Genomic DNA, 16,937 nt, shown 5'->3' with positions numbered 1-16,937 from the left:
CACATGGGAAGCCATCTTACCTTCCTGGTAAATTTTTTATGATTTTTTTATTATTTACACAATTTTCTTACATATTGAAGGTTTTTCCTACATCTTGTGGTGTTTGAGGTTTTTTTCTCTTACTTTTAGGGAGCTTGTATTTTGGTTTTATTGCTGTTTGCTTTTTGTTTGGATTTCTGGGGTAGATTTTTTAGGTTTTTGTGAGGTTTTTCATTCCAAATATTTTTTTCTTATTTTTTTTATATTTTTTATTCTTATATTTGGAATATCTTATATTCCAAATATATTTATAGTACTTTTAATATTTAGTACTTTTAATGACAATCAGAATAAAGAAGTACTCAATGAGAAAAAATCCCACGCAAAAACCAAAACCAAAACCCACAATAGTTACACTGGCACTTCTTTGTTCAGAGATACTCTGTATAACTGTTTACACAATCCCTGCTTCCTTTCTGTCCAGCTCCCTAAGGATTTGAAGAATCTGAGGATGAGAGGGACTATGAAGGACACTTCACTCTTTTCTATGAACAGAAATTTGGAAGTATAATGTACTGCATCTGACTGGGGTTAAGTTAAATTTATTCCTAGTAACTAACTGGTATAGTTCTGTGCTTTGGATTTAGGATGTGAATATTCTGATACTATACTGATGTTTAACTTACACTTTGTCAAGGTGTTTTCAGCTTCTCATTCTGCTGGTTGTCCTGTCAGACATCCACAAGCAGCTGCGAGGGGACGTAGTTGGGACAGCACCCAGACAGGCCAAAGGGATGTTCCATTCTATGTGCTGTCAAGCTGAGGAAAAAAGTCTCAGAGAGGTTGGCCAGGGTATGGCAACCACTGCTCAAGGCTGCACTGAGCACGTGGCGGCCTGTGGTAGACAATTGCATTGTGCATCTCTTGTTTTCCAGATTCTTTTATCATTATTATTTTTGTCTTCATTTTCTGTCTGGTTCAGTGGTATTTATCTCAACTACCTGTTTTGCTTTTTATCCACTTCCTTCCTCTATCCCACCATGATGGTGTGAATGAATGACCTTGTGGTTTTCAGCTGCCTGCCAGCTTAAACCCCAACATATACATGTGGAATTACCATGGATGCAGATAGATCAGCTCTCACCTCTCAAAAAGTCACCCAACTGCCTCTTTCCTCTGCATTATATTTGCATGTCCTGTGTGTAAATCTATTTTTATAGGGCATTTCACAGATAAGTCCCAGGTAAGTTTTCCACCTTTAAATTACCGGCCATCTCCTTATCCCAGGTACTATACTGAAAAGAAACCTTTAAACTCAAACCAAACCAAAATAAACTTAAAAAAAACAACTCCAAACCCCAAAGAAAACAAATGTCAAAGTTGTGAAAAAATGCATTGGTAAAACTCTATGACTAAATGAATTTATTTATTTATTTATTTATTTATTTATTTATTTATTTATTTAAGGAAAGTGTTTTCCTCCAGTTTCAGCCCCCTTTGCTTCTGTACTGATCTGTTTTCTCTAAGTTGTAAGACCTTCATAATATGTCATGGCTCAAAGTGGCACAGCATCACTTGCAAAAAGAAATGTTCATCTCTTGGGTGGATTGATTTTTGGTCTTGGCAGCTAGTCTGATAAAGATAGATTTCAAGACTTTGGGGGTTACAGGTATGTTAATTTGTAAGGTCGAAGCTGCATTTCCTGGCCTTTGTCTAATATGTTTTCAATGTAGGCCACAATCTTTTATTTCCATGTTTGAAAAAAGTTTTGCAATTCTTATTTTATTGCCAAAGTAAATGTCATGAATAGAAATGAATAGAATAATATTGTTCTTTTGAATAGATGCTCATTATAAATATCTACAATAAACTTGCCAGTTCAAGGATGATATATTGATTTATTTTCTAATTTCAGCTGGAAAACTACAAGGCAGCTGCCTGGGTTAGCATTTTCAGATTCAAGATGTATTCCCTCTATGAAAGAAATAGATTTTCTTATTCTCTTTGATGGAGCAATTGTTCTGACTACATTAAAAACATGCTACAGCAGTTTATAGTTTATCAACACTACTGTGCATGTCTGTCTAAATTTAAATATGCTACATAAAGAAAAAAACCCATCATTTTTATTCAGGTTTGGATATTAGTCACAAAAATGTGTATCTATTTTCTCTACTTTCCTAAAGAGACAAGATAAAATAGTGCATCAGAGCAGTGTATCTGAAATAATTATTAGACTTTTTTAGGAACTTTAAGACTCTGTTTTGGTTTCTTTGCCTTATGGATTTTGTCAAAAGTATTGAAGGGTGATTAATCATACCTAAATTAAACCTGAGAAATTAGATATTTAATACATACTCCCTTTCTCTTCCAAGGAGAGGGACATGTACTATGGACTGTAACTCATGTAGTCTTGTGCATGGGAAAATAAGCTAAATAGTTTATTTGAATCTGTTATAGTAAATATGGTTGCTATTAGTGTTGCAGCCTACTTTTCATGGATCCTGACAAGAAGGAATGACATAAGGCTCTTCATTCTGTAGATAAGCCATAACTTGATAACTGTGATAATTTTTTTTTGTGGGATGTCTTGGCCGGGAAAAGAGAATAAATGTATCCATGCCTCCTCTATCTGTCAAATTCTGAACACTTTCAGTTTTGGAAAAGGAATTCTACTTATTATAAAATCAATTGCTGCCATTCAGGGCCAACAACTGATGTCAAAAACTAAAAGTATTAGATTAAGAGGAATCCAAACTGTAACAGCTGAAAAAGTCTACTGAAAATTAGTCATGATTGTGTTAGTCTATGCTGGTTTCAAAGGCATTCCCAGCAGAGCAGGAAATAATAGGTTGGTTTTACTATTCCAGCTTCTGAGAAGCAGTGATATTTCCTGTAATCAAACTTTTGTTTTGCAAAAACAAAAGTCACTAAGTTAATGCATTGAAAATACACTGTCATGGGAAAATGGGAGATGACTACAGGTGTGCAGAAATCCTAAAATACTATATTGATTGTTAGTTTGCTTTGTAATGGAGAGATTACAGGATATAAGGTAAAATCTTGAGAAAAGGTGTTATATACATTTATAAATTTAGCACCTCTTTCATCTATTTACATTTTTACCAGGTATTGAACCAACATTTATTTGGTGCTTTTGCTGACACACATACATACATTTTGTTGAAAAAGAATTACATAAGTCAGAATTTCTTAGATATTTATATTTACATACAATTATGACCTTACTGCTATTTCAGCCAATCTCACTCTAAGAACAACTCATAATATATTATGTTCAGTTCAAAGAAGGCAAAAGTCCTCCTAGACATATATAAAGATGTACCTTCAGTTGCCAGAACATGTGTGTTCAGAACAGCTATTTTTCCATATGATATCATATCAAGAAACTCTGTTGTGTCTATTGTGATGACTGCAAAGATTCTGCTGTTAGCTATAGTTCAGAGGTAAATTTGCAGCAACTCCCACATTTGTCTCAGTGTTTTGTACCAGATTTTGAAACATTATTTCAGTAAAAGGCAAACAGAAATTTATCTACTAACTACTGCTAATTAAACAAACAAACAAGCACAAACAAAAACAAGCAATTAAATTAGTAAAATTGTAGCAGATTAAGAGTTTTGTCATGAAGACTCTGCTGTCTGTATTAGAATGTGTTTCAATCTAGGTAATCCAGTTTCAATATAACTCTTGGATGATGGTTTTTCATCAATGGCAAGCCTGCCATTTTACAATTCCCAGGCTGAAGGTTTTTTCAGTGTAGATGTTCTCTCATTCATCTGAACAGTGCTGTCCATCATCTCATTCTTGCTCTCCAATGACATGGTAACAGAACCAGCTGGTCAGCCATCTCATTAGTCTGAAAACTCCAAAATATCTTTTTTTTTTTTAATTCTCATCTATGTTTTTTTTTTTTTTAATTAAGGGCTGTTTTCTTTTTCCCTCTTTAGTTCCTTGCCAAACACTGGACTTGATTTTATCATCCTGCTCAGTATCTCCAAGGTCCATATGATTTTTAAGTGAAAACATTTCCCACTGATAAGTTACAAGCTGAAAATGCAGCAAAATTGTCAAATTATTTTTAGACCACTTCCCTGATGTTACTGTATATCTTTATGTCTGTTTTGATTTCTTCTTCCTCTCTTTTTGTATGAACATTTGGAGAGATTTTGAAAGAAAATTTAAAATACTTTGTAAAATAATACTTGAATTAGAGAGGAAATTAATGGAGTTTTGATCACCAAAAACAAGGCACTGATTTTGAAACAGAGAATTTAGACCCCTTTATTTAGAAACTGCAGTTTTATCCTGGAAAAAACAGGCTGCTATAAGTCTCTCTCAACATTGGAATTGGTGGTCTGAAAGTAGACCTCTTATGCTCTTCACAACTTGAAATAAAAACTATAAAAGAGTTCTGTAACAACACAGTAACAGATCATTTTTAAAGCCTTGCAAAACAACTAAAATTAAAAATTGATTTAAAAAAACTCTTTATTTTGAAAGTTACTAATTTTTAGCCATAAGCTTATATATAAGAGCTCCTGAGTGTAAATCACACACACATCCTTGCTTTCTCCATACATCTGATTCTATCAGAGAGCTTAATTTAAACTCTTTTCCCAAATTAATATCATTGTGGCAGAAAGAACCTTTCACCATGAAGAACATTATGGGCAGTTGCCAAATTCCCCTAACACCTGGACCTGGTAATTAGGCTCATATTTTTGTTTGCACTTTTAACCAGTAGCAAGGCAGGCAGGCAGGCAAGAAGGCAGGCAGGAGGGAGGGAGGGAAGGAGGAAGGGAAGGAGGGAGGAAGGAAGGAAGGAAGGAAGGAAGGAAGGAAGGAAGGAAGGAAGGAAGGAAGGAAGGAAGGAAGGAAGGAAGGAAGGAAGGAAGGAAGGAAGGAAGGAAGGAAGGAAGGAAGGAAGGAAGGAAGGAAGGAAGGAAGGAAGGAAGGAAGGAAGGATTAAAATCCTGAAATGTATGGCAGTCTTATACTGAATTCACAATATACAGGATTAGAAGTAATACAAAAAGGCCAGTGAATGGAAATTGATGTATAACTATTGGTCCTCTAGATTTTGACTTTATTTTATAAGGGTAGGAAACAATCAATAAAAATTACTAAGCTCAGTTTTAGGACAAGAGTCTGGATATTTTTAAGATAAATTGAATAGATTCTTCCCATGGAACAGATTTTCCTAGAAGCTACTCTAAGGCATATGGAAGGCAGGGAGATGATTTGGGACAGCCAGCACAGCTTCACTAAAGGCAAATTTTGCCTGGTCAAAGCAGTGACCTTCTATGATGGGGTGACTACATCAGTAGACAAAGGGTGTGATTTATCAGATGTGATTTATCTGGACCTCTGTAAAGCTTTTGACGTATTCCGCTTACCACATCCTTCCCTCCAAACTGGAAAAATTTGGCAGGTAGACTGTTTGGAGGAATAAGAATTGGCAGGATGGACACATCAAGAGGTAGTGGTCCATGACCTAAAGTCCTCATGGAGACTAGTGACAAGGAGTGTCCTTCAGGGGGACCAGTGCCATTCAGTGTCCTCATCTGTGACATAGACAGTGAAATGAAATGAACCTTCAGCAAGATTGCAGGTGACACCAAGCTGACTTGTGGGGTTGAAATTCCAGAGGGACAGGATGATATTCCTGTGGGACAGGATGCCTTTCAGAAGGGCCTGGACAAACTCGAGAGGTGAGGCCATGGGAATTTCATGTGGTTCAAAAAAGTGCTGTGCAGGATCAAGGCAAGGCCTGTATCATCCCCGGCTGGGGGATGAAGGAAATGAGACCATGAGATCAGCCCTGCCAAGAAGGATCTGGGTGTGCTGGGGAATGAGCAGAGGGACACGACCCAGCCACGTGCCCTTGCACCTTGGAATGCCAAATGCACCCTGGGCTGCATGCAAAGAACCATGGGCAGCAGGGGAGGGCGGGGATTCTGTCCCTCTGCTCTGCCAGCTCTGGCACCCCCAACTCAGGAAGGACATGGACCTGTTGGAGCTGGTCCAAGGGAGGACCACAAAAATTGTTAGAGGGCTGGAGCATATCTCCTTTGAAAAGAGGCCGAGAGAATTGGGGTTGTTCAGCCTGGAGAAGAGAAGGCTATGAGGAGACCTTATTCTGGTCTTTCAGTACTTAAAGGGGACCTGTAAGAAAGATGGAGACAGACTTTTTAACCAGGCCTGCTGCAACAGGACAAGGGGCAATGTTTTAAACTAAAAAAAGATAGATTTAGACTGGATAGAAAAATAAATTTCTTACAATGAGGATGCTACCCCAAAAGGTGGTAGATTCTCCATCTCTGGAAACATTTAAGGTCAGGTTTGATGGGACTGAGCAACCTGATACAGTTGAAGAAGACCCTGCTCATTGAAGAGTTGTTTGACTAGGTAACACTTCAATGGTACCTTGCAACACAAGCTATTCTATGATTCTATGATTTTATGTCAGAGATTTTAGAATTTCCCTGTGTTAATTCTCACCTTAAGTGGAATGGGTATTTTTGCTAAAAAAGGAAAAATAATAATAATTATTATAATAATTATAATAATAATAATATAGTGATTTAAGTCACCATTCAGGTTTTTAAACTATTTAAGTGGACATTTACTCTCTTTTGGACATTAAAATTAAGTTAGAAATTACAATTACATTTTTTTCCTTTGGATATTAGCGGGCTTTTTTCTGGTTGACAGGAAAGCTCATGATGCTACAAGGATAATAAGCTAAGCACAAAGTGAAATTTGTGTAGTTACATAATACATCTTTTAGTAATCTAAAGCCAGCACGAATGTTTCCTTTAGAAAATGTCACATACTCTGTGATAAGTACATTTTTAAGAATCCTGTTAGAGTCTATCCACAAACTTATTATTTGAAGTAGTTGAACTTGCAAAGGTGTAGCAGCTGGAGCTTGTTTTTTTTAGGCAAAATTTAGGAAATAATTCACCTGATGGACATCACAAGACAAAAATCCAATCAATCACACATAAAGTCTGTTAGCACAGCATGGCTAAAGAAGTTTTAAAAATTCATTCTGGTCACCAAGCAGATAAGAGCTGAAGAGTAGATTTATTGATTAAGAAGGTGACAGTCACTTTCCAGATTATAATGTCACTCTAACCAGTATTGCAATACTGATTTTCCAAGGAGATTCTAAGGAATAAGAGACCTCCAGGAAAAGCTATTTCAGATATGAAAAGGATTTTAAAAATAATGCATTCTAATCAATATTTAGTCATCTGGTAATATCAGATATGCAAAGCTTTAAAAAATAGCCTTCTAGCTATATTGAAAATTGTTATCTAGGACAATATCCCTTCAGATGCTTTGTTTGTGCTTTAGCACTTTACATAAATATATATCTATTTCTATCAGTATACATTAAAAGGGTTGTAAAGTGTGAATTTTGCATTTCAGTATGTTTTCACATTATCTAGCTAATGGTTTTGATTAGAATGGCCAAAGTATTTACGTGGTTGTCATTAAGACTTTTTTTTTTTTTTCATTCTACAATGTATCACAGATTCAAAGGCCTTTTTGGACAAAGCATTTGTGCTTTCTGACATAAGTTTAATGCCTGAATGCTTAGAAACACAAAAAAAAGCAGCCCAGTTTGAGATACAATGTACCAATTCACAATAACAAAAGTAGGCCTTAGTCCATACCTTCCACTGGTTCTGGGTAGTTTTAATGGTTCATTACAAGTATAAAATACTTATATTTGTAGAATTAAAGAAATACTTCAAACAGATTTCAAATGGTCTGAACTGGAAATATTTATAATGTTATCAGAAATAGTAACTGGGATCAGGTTTTTCCTTATGACCTATTTTATTAACCATTTTCTTAAATAATTTTAAAGAAATATACAAATTGCTAGAAACTTCTGTTTTTCGTTTTGCAGATTTTTTTATCCAAGGATAAACATACTCCCTTTCACTTTTTCTTTTATCTGGACCTAATCAGGCCTAGGAAGTAAAAATATTTATACTCAAAATTTTCATTTACATTTAAATTAAATCATTAAAAAATAAATATGCTCATTTTTGGCTTCAAAAGGAATAACTTTTTCTAGGTTCTGAAAAATCAAACATTAAAATATTATAACAACTTAAAAGACGGAACAGTTATGTCACAGCAGCACATTTAATTCAGTAGCTGAAGTAAAGAACAGAGACTTGACTGAGATAAAATAAATAAAAGTTGCATGATTAGGTGAGCCTGAGAGGAGAAATATTTCTCTATTTTTCTTCTGAGAACAGAAAAATCATAATAATTTTATGCAAAGTGAGGAAAGATAACACTAAAAGTTCTGAGCTAGTCCTTCCTCAGAATAGTTTTAGCTTCTGCAGTTTTAATGACATTTTGAAAATACAAATTTTCTTTAAAATGCTTCACGTGTAAACCTTTGATGAGTAGGAGAAATATTATATTTTCACCTTTAGCCAACTGATGAAACAGAAATGTATGAGACAAGCAAAATCTACAAGGGTTTTAATATTAAAATTTAATTAGTTTTGGAGGAAAAAAAAAGAAAATTAAAAAGAAAGAAGCAGCCTCCATTGGTGTGATTTTGAGAATCATTTCAGATGCACAATTTTTATTTCAGACTGGGAATTATCTTTTTATACTTTAGAGTATAACATTGTATTTTGAATGTGACACACTGAAAAAATCCTTGTATACCTAGTATTTAATCAGATCTGAGAGCCGTTGTTTAATTTAACAACCCCTCCCATTAATATTGCTCTCAACAACCCCTGCAGTGCTACAGGTTTGGGGAAGAAAGTTTGCAAAGTGACTCAGTGGAAAAGAACCTCAGGTTGGTGGCCAACAACAGTTGAACACAAGCCAGCGTGTGCCCAGGTTGCCAAGAAGGCCAATGGCATCCTGGCCTGTATCAGCAATAGTGTGGCAGCAGGACCAGGGCAGGATCATCCTCCTGTACTTGGCACTGTGAGGCCACACCTCAAGTCCTGTGCCCAGTTTTGGGCCCCTCATGACAAGAAAGACATTGATGTGCTGGAGAAAGTCCACCAAGGGAGCAGGTGAAGGGCCAGGAGCACAGGTCATATGAGGAGCAGCTGAGGGAGCTGGGGATGTTTAGCCTGGAGAAAAGGAGGCTCAGGGAAGATCTTCTCACTCTGCAACTCCCTGAAAGGAGGTTGAAACTGGGTGGAGGTAGGGTTCTTCTCCCAGGCAACAAGTGGTGGCACAAGAGTAAATGGTCTCAAGCTGTACCCAGGGAGGTTCAGCTTGGTTGCTAAGAAGAATTCCTTTACTGAAAGACTTGCCAAGAATTGTAACCGACTGCCCAGGAAGGTGGTGGGTCACCATACGTGGAGGTGCTCAAGAAATTACTGGATGTGACCCTAAGAGGTGATGATCAGTCAAAGGTTGGAACCAATGATCTTAGGGGTCTTTCCAACCTAAATGATTCTATGGTACTGTTGCTAAAATATCTAATTTCTAATAGATAATACCAATACTTCTGCTTTTCTGATAAAGCAGATAGGTGGGGTTTTTGCTGTTCTTGGGTTTGTTTTTTTTTTTGGGGGGGGGGGGGTTTGCAGGTTTTTTTGTAAAATAGAGGTGTCTCACTGACAATTGATGGAGAGGAGAGAACAAAAAAAGAAATTATAGATATAATATCGGGAACAGAAAGTCTTTTAGACAAATGGCAAAGGCTCCAAGATGAGAGAGAGAAATATACCAGACTTCCAGTATGGAACCATCCACATAGCAAGAAATGGATATGGAGTCAAGCAGGTTTGTTTGAACAAGGGAAAATAAGCTGAAATATGCACAGACATTTTTCAACTGTTATGTGCTTTTGAATGTTAATGAATCCTGTTGTCCATAGAACTGATGCTTTAAGAAAGTGTCCACTTAATCTGTTGATGAGCTACAATAAACCTTGAGATTTTAGATTAATCAGGATATGAGGACATTTTTTTTTTTTGTATTATTGCTCTAAAGCAAGTATGGCTCAGAGGCGCGTGCACTGCCACCTACTCGTGTCCTGTGAACTTTGCAGTCACGTGTCCCAGTGTCCCACAATCCAAGAAAAACTGCCAAAGAAGTGCTAAGAGGTTTCATGTCTTCAAATACCTGGATGTCAAATGCTTTATAATTTTGTAGTGAGCAATTACCTTATTAAATTTTCTACTGGGAATTTTATCTTAATTTTTTGGAAGTCAATTAAAAATCTCATTAATTTCTGAGAAAGCTTATTTATCACTGAAATAATTTTGTGTGACTTGTATTTTTATGTCATGTCTCCATTACTTTCTTCAAAGTAATCCTAAAATTCTTTTATGAGTTTAAATCCATACATTCTCTCAAATTTTTGAAATCTTTCATCATATATATATAGATAATTGTTTTTCAATATATAAATTTTATTTCAGGTCTTTTAGCAGAGTTTTACTGTGTTTTTCTTAAAGCATTATGCTAAGAAATCCTCATTTTTACTTCAATTTTTTGATACTTATTATTGGAAGGTAGTTGGGAAAATAGTATCAAATTCTTTAAGCTTGATTCACTCTTTATCAGTTTTATTACTTACTCTCTATCAAGCTCAGTCTTGTCAATCTGTTTCTCAGGTCTCCTTTGTAATCCTGCAGGATTCATATTTATCACACACTGCCTATGAGACCTTGGTATTTAGCAATAAAAAGGTCCATTGTCAGTTGCTTATAGCTTTTTCAATAATTTAACTCTCCAGGCTGATATTCTTTATGCTCCCTTCAAAATTAATATCTTTCAGAAAAAAAAAATCCAAACTAGGTCTATTTGGCATGCCAATCATGTTGCAAATAATATTTGGTGATAAACGATTTATTTTCAATCACAGGGAGAAAAGGAAGATTAATTTATATATTTTTTCACTCTCTAGGAATGCCATTTAGTATCAAAAACATTTTAAAATTGTAAAACTATAATTAAATTTATCCATTTTGAAATATATCAAAAAAGTTATAGCCACAGCCTTAGAAATCCTACAGAATAGGAAGAAGCAAAAGCAAGTCTTCATCCTGATAAGTCTGAGATTACATATACAACTTTTCATTTTAATGTAGTATGTTTCTGTAGGTGTACACGTCTGTGTGGGCTATGCAATGTCATTATCAGGAAATCCACTGCTTTGGAGCTGGCTAAACTAGAGTGCTTTTCTAGAGACAGACCATCTGAACGCACTTGCCCTGCAAGTTTTATCTTCTTTCTTTGCCTGCTCCAAGTTGAGACTGTTACAGGATCTGTCCTGTAACAGAAGGCACTGCTTGATGTTTGATAGTAGGGCTAAGGAAAGCTTGGAAAAATCTGATTTAGTTTTAGTGTTACCATACTGGGCACTGACCATAGTTTAGCCAACAGTGAAGACTGATGTGTTTTTCCTGAGGTGTTTCTGCAAATATGTGCACGAACATTAAGATTTGAATTTTTACTACTCTGTTAATGTTTCTGTATGGTACATTTGGCCTCTTGTTCTTATTCTGTTTTCTCCTGACATCTTGATCTTTTCTTCTAGAAAACATCATGTGCTTATTTCATCCTTATGAATAACATCAGTCAAAATCTTTTATTAGAGATGATACTGAGGTGATACGGTTCATGCACACCCAAATAGTCTCCTCCATCACTTATTCAAACAAGTATAAATGCTTTCTAGAGTACAGTTCCATCTTTTTAAAATCAATTTATGCTCTGTGTACAGAATAATCAGTGGTACTGCTCTTTGTCTAACAGAATTTGTTTCGCCACTTAGGATGCTCTATTTGAGAAAAGCTTGAAACAGGAAAAGCTGTAAAAAAAGAACAGGTAAGCATGGTTTATAAATTTGTTCCACTACAAAACTAGATACTTCAGGAGAACAAGAAATATAGGAAACCATAAATGTTAGGAGGAGGTTTAAGAAAGTGAAATATTTGTTGATTGCCAGTATTTAGAATTATGAAAGGTTCTCCAGAAATTGTACCAATCTTCCAGCCTTAATATTTTTACTGGGACAATATCTCTTACTGTTTTTCATGGCAAGCTTTTCCAGGTGGGTAATTGCAGAGGTAACTTCAGTGAGAAGATGCCATAACTTGTCTGCATGTTGGAAAGATACAGTTCCAGCCAGGTACAAGATGAACCTGATGCTGGCCAGAGCTGAGCCAGTTAGAAACATTGGTAGTGCATGTGTGATTACATATTTAAGAAAGTGATAAATAGCTATGCAGTAGCTGAGAGAGAGAATATATGAGATAAAACACACTGAAAACAACAAGGTCAGTGCAGAAGGAGGGGGAAGGACTGAAGGACTGCTCCAAGTGCAAGAGCAGAGATTTCCCTGCAGCCCGTGGTAACACAGGTTACTCTGCTGCTGACCATGAAGGACTCCATGCTGAAGCAGGTTGTATCCTGAAGGATGGTGTTATCCCATGGAAAGCTTGCATTGGAATTGGCTTCTGACAGGACCTGTGGCCCCATGGAGAGGAGTCCATGCTAGAGCAGGTCTGCAGTCTGATAGGACTGCTTTTCCTGAGGGTGACCCACACTGCACCAGTCAGTTCCTAGAGGACTGTACACCATGGAAAAACATACACTGGAACAGTTCCCAAAGAACTGAAGTCCATGGGAAGGACTCATGCTGGAGAAAGCCATGAAGAACTCTCTCACAGGACAGACTCCATGTTGGAACAGGGGAAGAAAATGAGAAGAAAGGAGCAGCAAAAGCATGTGATGAAGTGACTGCAATGGCCACAACCTGCCTCTACTGCTGCTTGGAGGAAGGAGGTAGAGGAGTCAAGAGGGAAGTTGAGCCTATGAAGAAGGCAGGAGTGAGGTGCAATTTTTAAAAATTTGTTCTTATTTCTCCATAACTTGTTCTGCTTGATTGGTAAGAAATTGATTTCCCCAAGTTTATTTTGTTTTGCCTGTGATGGTAATTGCTAGGTGCTCTCCCTGTCCTTATCTTGACCCACAAACATTTTGTCATTTTTCTCCTCCATCCTGTTGAAGAGGGGATGCGATAGAGTGGGTTGGTGGCCACCTGGAGACCAGTGAAGGTCAATCGACAACCCTCCCTCTCTGCATCTTCTTTCATATACTGAAGATTAAAGAAGTTTCTTTCCTCTCATCTGACACCTCAGCCCCATATAAAGGGACACATAAAACAGAATAAAGGTGTGAAGTTCTTAGTAGTTTTCGCTGTTTCTTTAAAAACAAGAATCAGAGATTTTACAAAATCAAATACCTCCTTCTTGGACAAATTTCTCATCTTGTGTTTTCAGATTATATGAAGATCACAGCTGGTTCCTAGAGGCTATAATTTCCTTTTGCTTGTTTTTTTCAGTTTCAAAACTTAATTGCCTACAGAACACAAGGATGGGGGAGGGGGTGGGGAAGAGAGGTCTGCAGAGAAATGAGGGGATTAAAAAAAAAAGGAGGAAAAGAAGAAAAAGAAACTTGATTTCATTTAAATATCATCTTAAGAAATCAATGCCAGAAAAAATATATTTACAGGTTGGTATTCTGAAATTATCAAATATCATAATTAGCATCACTATTCATCTTCATCTTAATTCCAGTGTTTTTATAAATTTTGAAAAACTCTAGTAATATGGATATATTTTAATAAGATCACTTTCTTACCTGGCCAGATATGACAGTTATTTTCAAGTCAGAAGTCAGCCAATATAATCTGCACTCACAAGACATCCTTTTGTCAGGGAACTGAGTGCCCTTTCAAAGCTTACTGGCCCTGACCACCTTCCTGGGAATTTTATTTTTCTTTAATGAGAGGATAGGCTTGAACACAGCAAGTATATGCTATGACCTGGACTGTTCCCAGTCCTGCTTTCTGCTGTCCCAGCTGATCTTCCAAAATGGATCTTGGATCCATGCTATAGGTCACATTGTTTTCAGTCTCTGGACCTGCCTGATGGATGGCCCCAAGGCATGGCTCATTTCCTTGCCCAGTGTGACTGTAGGTAGAACTTGTCACCATCACCAACGTGGTACAGCTCAGATCATGCAGAACTGTGCCCAGGACACCGCCCTGCCTATCTCACCCTTCGCTCTCTGTGCAGCTCCCTCATGGACCAGTCATGCTCCTGCTGCTCCCTTTAAATGAAGTTTGTTTCAATGCTTCCTCTTGTATCTTTTTGATGCATCTTATTCAAAACATGTCTGTAATATGGAATTATAAACCCCAAGTTATATTGAAATATCAATATAACATTCATGCATGTGAACAGAAATGCTTCTGTGGCACTGCTATAAAGCAAAGGTGTAGGAAGACTTTTTCTCAAGGGTTTAGGAATAAAAAGCCTCTAGAAGGCCTCAGGAAAATTTTCCTTTTTACAAAGTTGAACAATTAAAATTTTAACTTTGAACAAAAAACATTATTCCTGATGTCCACTGTGAAATGACTGCAACTTGATTTTTCAAATAACTCAGAACTAGATAGAATTGTGTAATCATTTAGGTTGGAAAAGATCTTTTGAGATCACTAAGTCTAAACAGTAATCTAACATTGTTAAATCCACCACTAGACCATGTCCCTAACATCACATTTAAACATGAATCTTCACATCTGCACAATTTCATAGTTTCAAAGTATGGTTCCTTTTAATATGAAGCTATGGATTCTTATAATATCTACCTATCAGACTTTTAATTCATAGACTGTGTACTCAAAAATGACACAAAAATGTTATAAAAGTTAATTCAGATACAAAGAAGTCCTGAAGGATTTGCTTCTGAGGAAGCTTCTGTTTCCCAATGCCTTCTTGCTAGGGTTACTTAATTCTGCCCATGCTTTCTGAATTTCTGAATAGATCATATTTTGGCCTGTCAGACTTTTAATCTCAGCAAAATAAATGGAGTGAATAGTTGGTAATGTAACTTTAACACCTATTGCATGTTTATCTGACAGCGAAAAAATGTAAAAAGAGAATCTTTAGCTGTTCTCTGACTGTTTGCATCACACTTAAATATTGCTAAAGAGTTAAAAAGGATCAGCTTTCAGCACCAAAGGCCCAAGGAAGATTTTATAGCAGTGTCTCAGGACATTACTTAAACATCTTAATTGGAAACATGGACAGTGGGACTGAGGGCACCCTCAGCAAGTTCACTGATAGCACCAAGCTGTGTGATGCAGTAGCACATTGGAGGGAAGGGATACCATCTAGTCAGACCTGGGCAGGCTAAAGAATTGGGCCCATGATAACTTCATGAAATAAAATAAGGCTGAGTGCAAGGTCTTGCACCTCGATTAGGGCAATTCCAAGCAGAAATGAAGGCTGGGTGGAGAATAATAGATTGAGAGCAGCCCCTGAGGAGAAGGAAATGGGGCTGTTGGTGGAAAAGAAATTCTACCTGAGCTGGCAATGGGTACTCATGGCCCAGAAAGCCAGCCCAAACCATGCTTCTTTGGATGCAGCCAACCCAGCTGTAGCAAAAGAAGCATGGCCAGCAGGCTGAGCGAGGAGATTCTACCGCTCTTCTCTGGTGAGACCCTGCCTCTAGTCCTGCATCCACATCTGGGGCACCTGAATATAAGGACACAGATCCACTGGGACAAGTCCCAGGAAGAGCTTTGGAGATGATCAGAGGGCTGGAGCATCTCTGTTATGGAGACAGGCTGAGAGAGTTGGGGCTGTTCAGCCTGCAGAAGAAAATTCCCAGAGAAGGCCTTATAGCACCTTCCAGTAGCTTAAGGGAGTCTGGAAGAGAGCTGGAGAGAGACTTTCACATTTAAACATTAGTAGTAGTGCAGCAAGAGGACAAGGGATTATGGCATCAATCTGAAAGAGGGCGGGTTTTCATTATATATAAGGAAGAAATTCTTTACAGTCAGGGAAGTGAAGCACTTGATCAGCATGCCCATAGAAACTGTGAATGCTCAATCCCTGGAAATGTTCAAGACAAGATTTAATGGGGCTTTGAGCAATTTGGTCTAGTGAGAATTGTCCTTGCCAACAGTAGGGGGTTTGGAACTAGGGGAAATTTAACATGTTTTTTTCCCCACAAAAACCATTCTATGATTCCATGATCAACCACAGTATGATCTTGTCCTGACATGATTTTCAGTCCTCTACCTTAAAGGTTTCAAGACCCAGCCATATAAAGCCCAGAGCATCCTGGTCTAATCTCATAAATGAGCTGGAGACCTCTTGCAGTATTTTCTAACCTAAATTATTTTCTGATTTTATAATACCAAAAAGAAGTCCAAAGCACCATGAAAGAGCAATTTAAAAATCAAGGTAATTTTTTCAGGACTGGAAAAAATAGCTAGTAGTGAGTTTCTGCTCACCTCCTCTGTAATGCAGTTACCTGAAATGATTTTTTTTTTTTTTAACAATGCTCCAAGTACTGTCACATTTAGTATTTTCTGGACTGTGAGTGAGAGAGTCATGGAAACCAGACTTAAGTGCATTTTGAAGCAATTAACCTGTTAGAACATTTTGTACTGCTGGTTTTTATGGCCAGAACTAAATAATTATAACCTTTAAACCCACAAAACATGTAAGATGAATGATCCACTTGAATATTCTAATGATATCTTCATTTTGATTGCTATTTTCTTCCTGTCTCATGACCTAATACCATTTAAAAAGCATTGTGTTTCTTGAAATTACTCAGGTACATGTTGATATTATTGTTTAATAACTGCAACAAATTACAATGAAGGAAAAAATATTTACAGTTTTTGTTATTAGATGTGTAATAATGAGGCATTGATTAATCAATTGCTTAATTGTAGTATTTGAAAGCAAGGACCTTCCTCTATCTGAAGAATACAAAATCATATCACAGAGAAGAAGAGAGTGTTTTTAATATCAGGTTATTAAAACTTTTGCAATTTTGCCCATATTCAATTTATAAAATATTTCTTTGAATGTTACCTGAACCTTGGCTTTACC

The sequence above is a fragment of the Lonchura striata genome, chromosome 3 (assembly GCF_050655825.1).
Source record: "Lonchura striata isolate lonStrDom1 chromosome 3, ASM5065582v1, whole genome shotgun sequence".
Classification (NCBI taxonomy): Eukaryota; Metazoa; Chordata; class Aves; order Passeriformes; family Estrildidae; genus Lonchura; species Lonchura striata.
Note: the sequence above shows the minus strand (reverse complement) of the source record.